Genomic DNA, 12,084 nt, shown 5'->3' with positions numbered 1-12,084 from the left:
TTTCCTGCTGCAAGTTGACGGTTCCCAGTGATCCTCGGTGCAACGTGCCCTCCGATTTATTCCCTGGATGATGTTCGGTTCGTCACAGGAGTAAGTACTCATAGGCGACGCATGGTTGTAATCTAGCATAAACGTTACAAACACTTTTCACGTCTACACTGCCTTCAACGTCAAAACAGAGTGTGCACGGACAAGCTTCCAGAGCGCCATGTGATTCCCGGTGACCGAGACAAATTAATCACTAACACTACAGTCCCTCAGTATGCACATATTATATATCCTGGTGCCACTGTATGCATTATTTGAGAGTGCTGCATTTTCCTCCTGCAGTTTAAATTTAACTGTGTGCTATGCAGCTAAGCGAGTAATCTACAAGTTTTATTCGCCTAGCTGCGCTAACATAGAAGATATCAATCCAAGTATTCTAGCCTAGTATAGAAATGCTAACAGTAATTTGAAGAGAATAGTATCTGATTGTAAGTGTGAAGACAACTTATCTATATAATAACAACACTGCGTGGAAGACACAAACTTAAGTTAAATATTACGATATTGCTGTGCATGTGTTATTCATGATTACCATGCAGGTTGTTCAAATGTTCCAATGTGGGTGAAATATTATGGGACTCAACTGCTAAGGTCATCAGTCCCTAAGCTTACACACTACTTAACCTCTTAACCTAAATTATCCTAAGGACAAACACACACACCCATGCCTGAGGGAAGACTCGAACCTCCACCGGGACCAGCCGCACAGTCCATGACTGTAGCAACTGAGACCGCTCGGATAATCCCGCGTGACCATGTAGGTTGTACACACATGCCTGACGACGTATGAAAGTTTGAGTGTGGCAATGAGTCGTGAGCGGATATCCAAATGGTAAGGTGGCCCCTTGCGACAAGTGGGAAATCCGGGTTTGAGTCCCGGTCAGGTACAAACTTTTACTGTCGTCATTGCATTACACAGCTAATGGTGTAGGGAAGCAGCCTACTCACGCTGTAGTAAATTCACATCAGTCTTTCCATTGTGAGCCAGCCTAGTCCGCTGTAACTAGCTCTGACGTCATAAATGTTGCGCAATACTTTAAAAATCAGGCAAATAACCTAAAACGTTTCTAGCATGTCAGGAGTAATACTAAATCAACATGTGTTGAATGTCAGTTTAATAACTTTAACCATTTTCGAAATTTGGACGTTTTTCTGTAAAAATCATTGGCTAACAGAAAAGAGCTAGAGAATTTAAAAAATTATATTTAGATTCATTTTCCATAATAATTTAATAGAAACAGTACTTTGGATCTCACAAATTAAGATTTTAGTTGAAATTCATAATTTTCTGGTTTTTGTCTTAAAAATTAAGGAAGCAAGATAGATTAAGTAGGCTAATAAATAAGGCTAGGATGTTTATATTTAAGTAGAATGGAGATCCGCTATAACCATAAAGATGTGTGAAGTTTCATTTGAATAACTATAAAACTATAGCCATAGCGTATCTCCAAAGTGCAAGTTCAGAGCTCGTCTACTGCGTGCAGTGTAATTAAATTAATTCTCTCGCCCAAAATATTTAACTTAGCCACGTCAAACATTTATTATGATTACTTACCTGTGTATTGAATTCACATTTAAATTGAGAGTTTCATCGGCCATCAGCAAAAGAAGCTATGATTTGTTCGGTAACTTAAAGTGGTGCATTACTAGCCCAGTGGCTAGTCGGGAGAGCCGATTTGAACAGGCGTTCCCTTAGCCGTCCGCACCGCGGTTTTATATATAAGAACGCTGCGCAAGGAAACAAGGCCCCAGTTGTCTCCAGACTGAATAGCACACCATCTGTGTCGGGAGTCGCGTCGCGTCGGTATCATTGCTACAAACAGCCTCGGCTGCCGTATTAAGTTACTCGGGATACGCGTAACCATGAAATCATTTTCGAGTGAAGTGTTAATTCTGGGATGACTTTAATAATCTATCTTCAGTTTGCGTATGTCGTATTTTCACGTGCCGCCGCGGGGCGGCCATTCTACCATTATTTAGCGTGGCGTTTGATGAGCATTATCATCAAATTATGGCGAGCATTCACTTAAACATTTAATTTGGACAGTTATAGTTGCATCAGCGCATTAGACTCTGAACTGCTCTGTTAGTCAGATTGTGTGGATTTTTTTTTTCATCTGTGACTTTCAGAAAATAGAGAACGTTTTCTTTTCACGATCGTTTTTGATTATGAATCCCAGACAATTTCCTAATTCCTCAGAGCTTTCAGCTGTAGCTCGAAGTGTATTTCTCAGATGAAGTGGGCACTAGGAATTCTAATTACAGGCTTCACGTTTTGCTAATCACTTTCTGGTTGCCAATATTGTAGTTAGAGAGCCAGTGTTGAGAACGGCAAAAGACAGCATAAATAATAGGAACATTTATATAACAATTAATTCCACTCGTCGCCCCACATATGGTTAAAACGGCAAGGAATGCATCTTTTCTACAAACAAAACATTTTTATTGAATAACAACAATAAATTCCACCCGCCGCCGCACAATGGTTGTCCATATTCGCAACTGCGAATACATTTCATGTATGTTAAATATTACTCCACGATCCATGGCTCACTACTTAATTTTCTCAGACATCGTTCATCCAAGCAGAAGTTAGCAAAGAAGGCAATGGTGGATCAGAATTATGGGTCGGCTTCTTGTTCACCAGACGTTTTGGGTTCCAGCCGGTGTCGACCAGTGTACCGTACGCGACTGCCTCTGGACACCCACCCGCGAATCGCTCGTTAGCGATATTAACGCCGCGCGCAAACAGAGCCCATGGCAAACAGCGCCGGCAGGGACTGCCCAACGCTCTGAGGACACTGTCGGCGATGCTAGCTTTGAGGACAGTTTGAACAAACAGAAGCGTTTCTCGGGCCTCTAGTACTGGACCACCACATTGGATGTGGACTTGTAACGTTCTTAAAGGCTTCTGCACTTCATGTATTTGTGTTTGTCAAGTCTTCTCCGCATATTAATACCGACGAGTGTGTACATCACCTGAACGCTGGCTACAGTAGGTAAATGTGCCCTGTTATTGGGTACAGTTTTCAAATTTAAAATTACCAGTAAATTAGTAGTCTTTAAATTATGAAAAATGTGCTGTACTATTATCAGGGAATGTTTAAATACTACCCATGTAAAAAAATTTCAAATATTTTCTCAGTGTGTGATAGCAGAACAAAGAATTAAAATGTGTTTTTTTTCACCTCCATAATATATGGTGTTTATTGTTTATTTACAATCCATAATTAGGAAACCTGGAAACCCGAAATTAGGATCTCGGGTTTTCAGCTCTCCTAATTATGGAATATAAATAAACACTAAAATTTAATGAGTTAGTAACACACCCTTTATTCGCCCCAAATGTTAGTTTCAAAATTAAAGTGTGCTGCTTAACTGTCGGTTACTCTGCAGACGTTTCAGCCACAACAAGAAGAGTGCTCAGCCTTCGTGCTTTTAGATACAGAAGTCATATTTTAAAACCTTCCAAGGATCATCGTCGACACCTGCACAAAACTTACAACACCAGCGAAAGCAGACGATGCACTTTAGAGGTATCAGTTCACCACAGTTGGTCGGAACATATCCTCTTCTTGTCCTCTTCATATTCAGATAATCAGTTTTCAACGTGGTTTCATGAAGGCTTAACTCAGGGTCTTTCTCATCACGATCCCGGCGTTCCGTTGCTCTCTTACGAAGAGCTTCCTTTAGGCAGTCCTAGATGTTTAAGGTCTGTCAAGATGCAGTAAATGACGGTGGTGCCTTCCCTGTAGGCTTGGTTTCTTTTCCCCTTTAGCCAGGGACTGTTCCAAAACCATTTTAAAATGAAATAATGTCAACACTATTGCTTTACGTTTGGTGCTGCGTTTGACGATGGAAGTACAAGAAGTGGGCTGGTTTCAAAAGTACTGATGATGATTGGATTGTGGGGCAGTCAACTGCGCGGTTATCAGAGCCCGTACAAATTCGCAACCTTTGGTCAGTCCAATCTCGCCACTTTCATGAATGATGATGAAATGATGAGGACAACACAAAGACCCAGTCATCTCGAGGCAGGCTAAAATCCCTGACCCCGCCGGGAATAGAACCCGGGACCTCGTGCTCAGGAAGCGAGAACGCAACCGCGAGATCACGAGTTGCGGACTTTAAAAGTACAGATCGCTGTGTCTGGCATTCCATTAACAGCAGTCGACCATGACTCCAAGGTGGGTTCTGAGGCCTTATCCGCTTTTGCTGCTGATTACTGAGAGATAGAAGAAGAAAACAAGAGGTAATAAGGATAGCAACCACATTTTTTAAACTTTGCAGCCACTTCAGTTGTTGCGGCTCTCCAATACGGCAAATGTATCAATGAACCAAAGTCTTTGTCTCTCAAACACTGAAAAAGTTGGTATCTGGATAAAATTCAGGTCATCTGTTTCGTCAAACTGACGCCAAATTACGGGTATCCAAAATAGCGCAACCTGTTATTACCTTTTATTAGGGACAACCCCCTACATCCATTTAGGCACAACCTAACTCTTGAGTGGACTTATCAGTTAGATAAGAAAGAGCGTGCTTCAGACTACTGTATCGTATGAAGTACTTTGAAAGTACGTCTTACCTGGCTTGAGGAAGGACTTCCTACTTAACTCTAGACAATTTTTCATGAGGTACTTGTACATCATGTACATGTTGTACGTGACTAATCCTTTATTTGTATCACATCTTTAGGCGTAACACAAAAAACAAGGAAAACTAATAGGGAATCTTCATAAAATTAATTAACATTAAAAGGGCCATAAATATGTGAACTTCAGATTATACCTAGATTGCGTACGAGCATGTCGTACCAGTCAAGCATGCAATCAAGTTATAAACCGAAGTTCACATTTTATGGACTCTTTTAATGTTAATTAATTTTATGAAGAATCCCTCTTAGATTTCTGTGTTTTTTGTTGCGCCTGAAGATGGGAATCACATTGAGAAACCCGAGTCGAGCGTTCGATTTTATCCAAATAAAGTATTAGTCAAGTACAACTGAAGTGGATTTATTAATCATGAAAATTTTAGCAACAGCTGATGCAGCTGATGTCGTGCGAAGTGTACATTATATCTGTAGAAAATGATTATCTTGTCCACAAAACAAAAATAACTGTAGAGACCGAAACGTTAACGTCATCGGCACCAATCTCACAATGGCCTATCAGAATAACCTTTGCTGCTGGTTATCGGAAAGAGCTACAGAGTGGCGTACCAAGCAAGGGAGATATATAGCTATCCGGAATTGAGTAACCAACCGAAATCTGTGCCTATATGTACTTGTATATTTTCTGCTCTATTTCTCTGTATACGTCGATGTGTAAGAAGCCATTATTAATTGTTTATTTTATTGTGATGTTCCGTCACAAGTCTAGAGTTCCCTACGCTAGCCAATCTTATCTCTACGTAACTGCTGCAGAAAACGTGCATTTGAATCTGCTTACTGCAGCCACGTCTTATGCCCTCTGCACAGTTTGTACCCCACGCTCCCTGTATTACCCAATTGACAATTCATAGTACCTTAGCATATGCCCTATCAAGTTGTGCCTCAAATTACTTTTTCTACAATTCAATGCTATATCTACTCTTTAGTTATTCGAACTACACATCTACATTTTTTTTTTTTTTTTGTAACACCTCTCTCAAAAGCTTCTATGCTCTCCTTGTCCGTCTACCATTAGATTTTTACTTCCACACAAAGCTACACTCCTGTTAAGCCCTTTATTTACCCATAGATGTAGACACCACTATGTAATTAAAGCATTACGATTTATATTTTTACTTCTACAGTGAAGACAGTAAAATGGATGAAAAATTTAAAATTGTTCTTGCATCTCCCCGGTTCCCAGAACTCCTGAAGATAGACGTTGACTGTGGGTATTGTATCACACAGTCCCTTTGACTGTTCATATAACTAAACCCGCCGAAAGATGTAAATAACAATGCATGAGCAGCGTCTATTAGACGGAGGGGATCCGACATCCGATCAGCTCCAGTCATTCCACCAGGAAGGAGGTACACGGCTCGTGTTGTCTGTAGTTCAACCATGCCAAGACGGTCAATATGGCGGTTTGATTGCGTCCGAATTGTTTACTTTGTGCTAGGAAGGGCTCTCAACAAGGGAAGCATCCAGGCGTCTCGGAGTGAACCAAAGCGATGTTTTACGGGCATGGAGGAGATACAGAGAGACAGAAACTGTCGATGACATGCCTCGCTCAGGCCGCCCAGTGGCTGCTACTGCAGTGGATGACTGCTGCCTACGGATTATGGCTCGGAGGAACCCTGACAGCAACGCCACCATGTTGAATAACGCTTTTCCTGCAACCACAGGACGTCGTGATACGACTCAAAGTGTGCGCAATAGGCTGCATGATGCGCAACTTCACTCCTGACGTCCATGGCGAGGTCCATCTTTGCAACGAGGATACCATGCAGGGCGGTAATGATGGGCCCAACAGCATGCCGAATGTACCCCTCAGGATTGGCATCACGTTCTCCTCACCGATGAGTGTCGCATATGCCTTCAACCAGACAATCGTCGGAGACGTATTTGGAGGCAATCCGGTTAGGCTGAACGCCTTAGACACACTGTCCAGCGAGTGCAGCAAGGTGGAGGTTCCATGCTGTTTTGGGGTGGCATTTTGTGGGGCCGACGTACGCGGCTAGTGGTCATGGAAGGTGGCGTAACAGCTGCACGATACGTGAATGCCATCCTCCGACCGATAGTGCAACCATATCGACAGCATGTTGGTGACGCATGGGTCTTCATGGACGACAATTCGCGCCCCGTCGTGCACATCTTGTGAATGACTTCCTTCAGGACAACATCTTTGGACTAGAGTGGCCAGCATGTTCTCCATACATGAACTGTATCGAACATCCCTGGGATAGATTGAAAAGGGCTGTTTATGGACGACGTGACCCATCAACCACTCTGAGGGATCTACGCCGAATCGCCGTTGAGGAGTGGGACACTCTGGACCAATAGTGCCTTGATGGAATTAGGGGCGAATAGAGGCATGCATCAGTGCAAGAGGACGTGCTACTGAGTAGTAGAGGTACCGGTGTGCACAGTAATCTGGACCACCACTTCTGAAAGGCTCGCTGATTGGTGGTACAACACGCAATATGTGGTTTTCATGAGCAATAAAAAGGGGGAAATGATACCACTTCTGAAAGTCTCGCTGTTTGGTGGTACAACACGCAATATGTGGTTTTCATGAGCAATAAAAAGGGGGAAATGATATTTATGTTGCTCTCTATTCCAATTTTCTGTACAGGTTCTGAAACTCTCGGGTCTGACGTGATGCAAAACTTTTTCTGATGTGTGTATTTTCGAATCCTGCCTCGGGCATGGATGTGTGTGATGTCCTTAGGTCAGTTAGGTTTAAGTAGTTCTACGTTCTAGGGGACTGATGACCACAGCAGTTAAGTCCCATAGTGCTTAGAGCCATTTTTGATGTGTGTATTTTGTATCAGAGTGCAACAGTCTCTGGTTCCTGCTTCCTCAGCAACTTCCGACCTGCTTATTAAAACCACTGTGGCCCTTTTCCGTTCTCAAATCATTTACTCGGCACGTAATTGTGCACGGCACGATTCACAATTCTTTTAAAAGCACTCCGTCTTCAGGCCACAAGTGGCCCATCGGGACCATCCGACCGCCGTGTCATCCTCAGTTGAGGATGTGGATACGAGGGGCGTGTGGTCAGCACACCGCTCTCCCGGTCGTTATGATGGTTTTCTTTGACCGGAGCCGCTACTATTCGGTCGAGTAGCTCCTCAATTGGCATCACGAGGCTGAGTGCACCCCGAAAAATGGCATCAGCACATGGCTGCTGGATGGTCACCCATCCAAGTGCCAGCCACGCCCGACAGCGCTTAACTTCGGTGATCTCACGGGAACCGGTGTATCCACTGCGGCAAGGCCGTTGCCACAATTCTTTTAAACGTTGCCCATAATTCTTCTATGTCAACCATACTGGAATTATATGATGTCCATTCAAAGTCTGAGTGTGATGCTAACAACTGCTTATCTGTTCCTACTAGCAAGTATACTCTCCTAGCCTATTCGATGGATTTATTGAGTTAAGTAAACAACTTCACTATGGTGACGTCATGGTAATTGATTCCTGTCTCTATACTGACACTGTCGGTAATATCAGGCCTGTTTGAAACTATATGTCTTTATTACTTGTGGGTTTTCGAACTAGCTGCTCAAGACAGTTTTCGGAAAGCATATTAAAAAGTACTTAATAAGACTGCCTGTCTGCACCAACTGTATTGAATCCATATACATCTCAGTGTATACACAGTATGCCAAAGATGTCCTCAAGTAATATTGCATGATCGGTGTATTTCCGCGCTACTTTATTAGAATGACCCCAAAGCTGTCCTGACGTTATCGGGTGCCCAGTATTAACGTCAGATAATTTACTGAATTTCATATAGACATGTTACACGCATCCAGATACTCCACAGTCAGACTCCTTTTCGAAGTCGATAAATGCACTATTTTTGTTGACTGCAATTAACACTCCCTGCCGTATGGCATCTAATCTGACTTTTAGACATGTGTTCCATGCCTCACAAAATATTTAAGAGCTTTATACTTCGGGTTTCAGCCAGCTCTCAGGCCCGATAATAATTTGAGCTTGACAACTTTCTTCTAGGGCAGTAAATTCAGGAACTCTGTTAAGAAACTGTCGACAATTTACTGTCTCAATTTGACAGACAGGGCGTGTTTGTACACGGTTTCATTTCGCTCATTGTGTACTGACTGACGACCGTTCATCAGAGGACCTCAAACTACCGCCTACCTTAAAAAATTCCCACGGGCAGTCCAAAAGTGGCTTGTTACCCAAGAAGCTACTTACTTTGTGTAGTGTACGCTTGGCCTCTTAAGGGGAGTCCTACAATTCTCCACCTCAAAAGACCTGCAGCCAAGTCCACGACGGAGTCGATAATGGTTGAAACACTCCACTCGGTTCCAAACCAAAGAGCCCTAATCAATTCTGGGAATGATTATTGCCCATGGGTTCCAAGGTCAGAAGTCCTGAGCACTTGCTCCAGCCGCCCGTACGAAATGATGATGGACTCAGAATCCAAGCGACAGATGCCATTGGTACCGAAGCGAGGAAGATTTTGCAGAGGACTGCACCCCTGCTCGCTAAATAGCGGCAGGCAGCGTCTACTCCACGCCTCGAATGATGTTCCTTCTTGGCAGCTCCACAATCTTCAAGTGCATCACATCTATTCTCTTCCCCTGGCGAGTTAGAAACTCTTCTCGCAGATGTCGTACCCATTCGTCACCTAAACAACATTTTGCATTCTTGTGTCTTGTATATGGAACTAAGCAAAAAGATTTTTACGTTTGTTTGTGTGGCCATCTTCCGCAGTAGCTGTTAACATGTAATTATAAGTTATCTGTCTTCAGCTGAGTGCAGTCTAATTAAAACCAATTGCACCAGACTCGTTTCGCTTTTATTTACAAAGCATCTTCTGTGGTATTCTGTAAATATCCAATATTTTAGAAAAACAGTGCATAAAAATAGCACACAAAACCAACAACTCAATTCAGAAATACTTCCCAAAAAACAATAGGAAAAACTGATCTGTATCAGAAATCGGGAATATACTAACGGAAATGGAATACATGTGATGGCAGGTAGATAGGTCAAACCAGGAGGACATTTGACACCAGATACAAAGAATATGTAAGAGCATGGAAGTATAGGACAAATCATTCAACTTCTGCAGAACACTTACACCAACACCAACGTAAAATTACAATCTGAGACACAGACAAGGAAATCTTAAGGATAAACAACAACAGAAACACCTTCTCACCTTACAAGAAAACTACCACATCCTAAAAACATAACAGAAAAGAAACAACTCATAAATGATCGGCTCAAATTGGCAAACCACACAGTCTTTAAATTGATTGACCACTGATAACCACTGATAACCACTACCATTTCCTCCCAGATCCGTCCCATAATCACTGTCCAGGCCATACCTGTCTTTCCTCCCTCCCTACAAACCTATCCCCTCCCCCCCCCCAATCGCAAAAAAAGCCACTCCTCTCACGTCTCTACTTACATACAAGACAATTTCAATAACTCTCCTTCTCTCTTACACATACACAAAATCCTTTCATAGGTTGGCAACACCCACAACGTCAACGAAAACAAACGAATAGTCACAAACACTGTGGCATGAATGAAGAACATTAATAAAGTCAGTTGTAAGTAGGGTAGCGCAGAAAATAGCGTAAAATGCCAAAAGCTGTCAAGTGCAGATATGAAATGAAGCCAGTCGTCACCAACCACTGCTAGCAAGAAGAGGAGAGGAGGAGATTAGTGTTTAACGTCCCGTCGACAACGAGGTCATTAGAGACGGAGCACAAGCTCGGGTGAGGGAAGGATGGGGAAGGAAATCGGCCGTGCCCTTTCAAAGGAACCATCCCGGCATTTGCCTGAAGCGATGTAGGGAAATCACGGAAAACCTAAATCAGGATGGCCGGAGACGGGATTGAACCGTCGTCCTCCCGAATGCGAGTCCAGTGTGCTAACCACTGCGCCACCTCGCTCGGTGCTAGCAAAAAGGGAAGGAGCAGATTATGTAAAGAAACACCGTAAGTAGCTTGCAGACCAACTTTACAAAGGAAACATTGTTTTTAACGTAAAGCAATAAAAAATGAACAAACGTGTGTATCCAATTTACAGAATACCACAGAAGATGCTGTGTAAATAAAAGCGAAACGCGTCTGGTGTAGTTCTTTTTAATTAGATTGCAATAAGCTCAAGAGAGATAACCTATAATAACGAAAAAAGATTTTTGTTTTGAGCCACGTGTGTTTCCCTTATTATTATTATGAAGCACCTCTTAATGTCCTGCAGCACATGTTTCATGTTGCTTTGCATAACGTTTCCAGACAAGCTACAATGTTAAAGATTTTTTAATGCTTTTATTATTAGGGAAGTGACAACTTTTCAGAACCCAAGTTTCGTGACGTTAAATTACTATATAATTTTGATTAACCATTTTGTTGTCTTATTACTCCACACGTGTCGTCCTGTCCATTACAGAGAATAATTTTCGATTATTTAATTCATTAATTAATGACAGTGTAATGCTATTATAATGTAATTTAATAAACTTTGTAGTTTTGTGAGGAGACTTACTCTTTATTTTTCAAGGATTGTTTGAAATTAGGGCTACGTTCACGAAAAAAGTAGCAAAAACGAAATCGAAAAAAATAACATGTAAACAACATAGTTGTGGAACGTCTATTTCCAAACGACTAGTTAAGGAGACGTAGTAAACTGTACAAACGACTTATTGGCCAAAAGGAAAGCGTATGCAAATATGGAAATAAAAGTGATACACAAGGCTCCAGCAAAATCACCGTCAACACCAATTACCTGGGTAGTTTCGCTGTTTATTGTGTTTGCTGGCGAGAACACAGGGAGTAAATTAGCAGCAAATAGTCAATTTTCGTTGAATATGAAGCACACATACCAGTTTAATCTAGCAGATTATCCATGTAAAACTAACTTGGTGAGAGATAAATCATATTACTACTCATTGTTTTAACAACGTTCGCCGGATACAGAATACGTGGGGCAGTGAGATATTGATCCGTGAAAATGTCAGAATATCGTGTGACCTAGGAAATATTTGTTCGTTACTATACGCTTCGTGTTGAAAATGCGTATTCACTTAAATGAGTTAATTTTTCCATTCACTTTAAGTGCGACAATGCTGTAGCTTTATTGCAGTCGTTATATCTACATTTGTTAATTTTTAATACATTCAGTCAGATGTATTGTATCATATATCATGAATGTTCTGTGCTGGAAATGGAAACCCCCTTAACATGAAATGTGTGATAATGACGTTGTGAATGTGATGTTTGTTTAGGGAGACACGTTAAGCAGAGTGAAACCCCCTTAACATGAAATGTGTGATAATGACGTTGTGAATGTGATGTTTGTTTAGGGAGACACGTTAAGCAGAGTGACACAGTCG

General features: G+C 42.0%; 1 pseudogene; it reads right to left on the bottom strand.

The window, feature by feature from the left end:
* Positions 1–7,867: 7,867 nt before the first annotated feature.
* On the bottom strand, positions 7,868–7,984 carry LOC126210923 (5S ribosomal RNA; annotated as a pseudogene).
* Between the last annotated feature and the right edge of the window lie 4,100 nt (positions 7,985–12,084).

This window comes from Schistocerca nitens, chromosome 1 (genome assembly GCF_023898315.1).
Source record: "Schistocerca nitens isolate TAMUIC-IGC-003100 chromosome 1, iqSchNite1.1, whole genome shotgun sequence".
In the NCBI taxonomy this organism is placed as follows: domain Eukaryota; kingdom Metazoa; phylum Arthropoda; class Insecta; order Orthoptera; family Acrididae; genus Schistocerca; species Schistocerca nitens.
The sequence above is the reverse complement of the archived record's forward strand: the minus strand, read 5'-3'. Positions and strand labels throughout refer to the sequence as shown.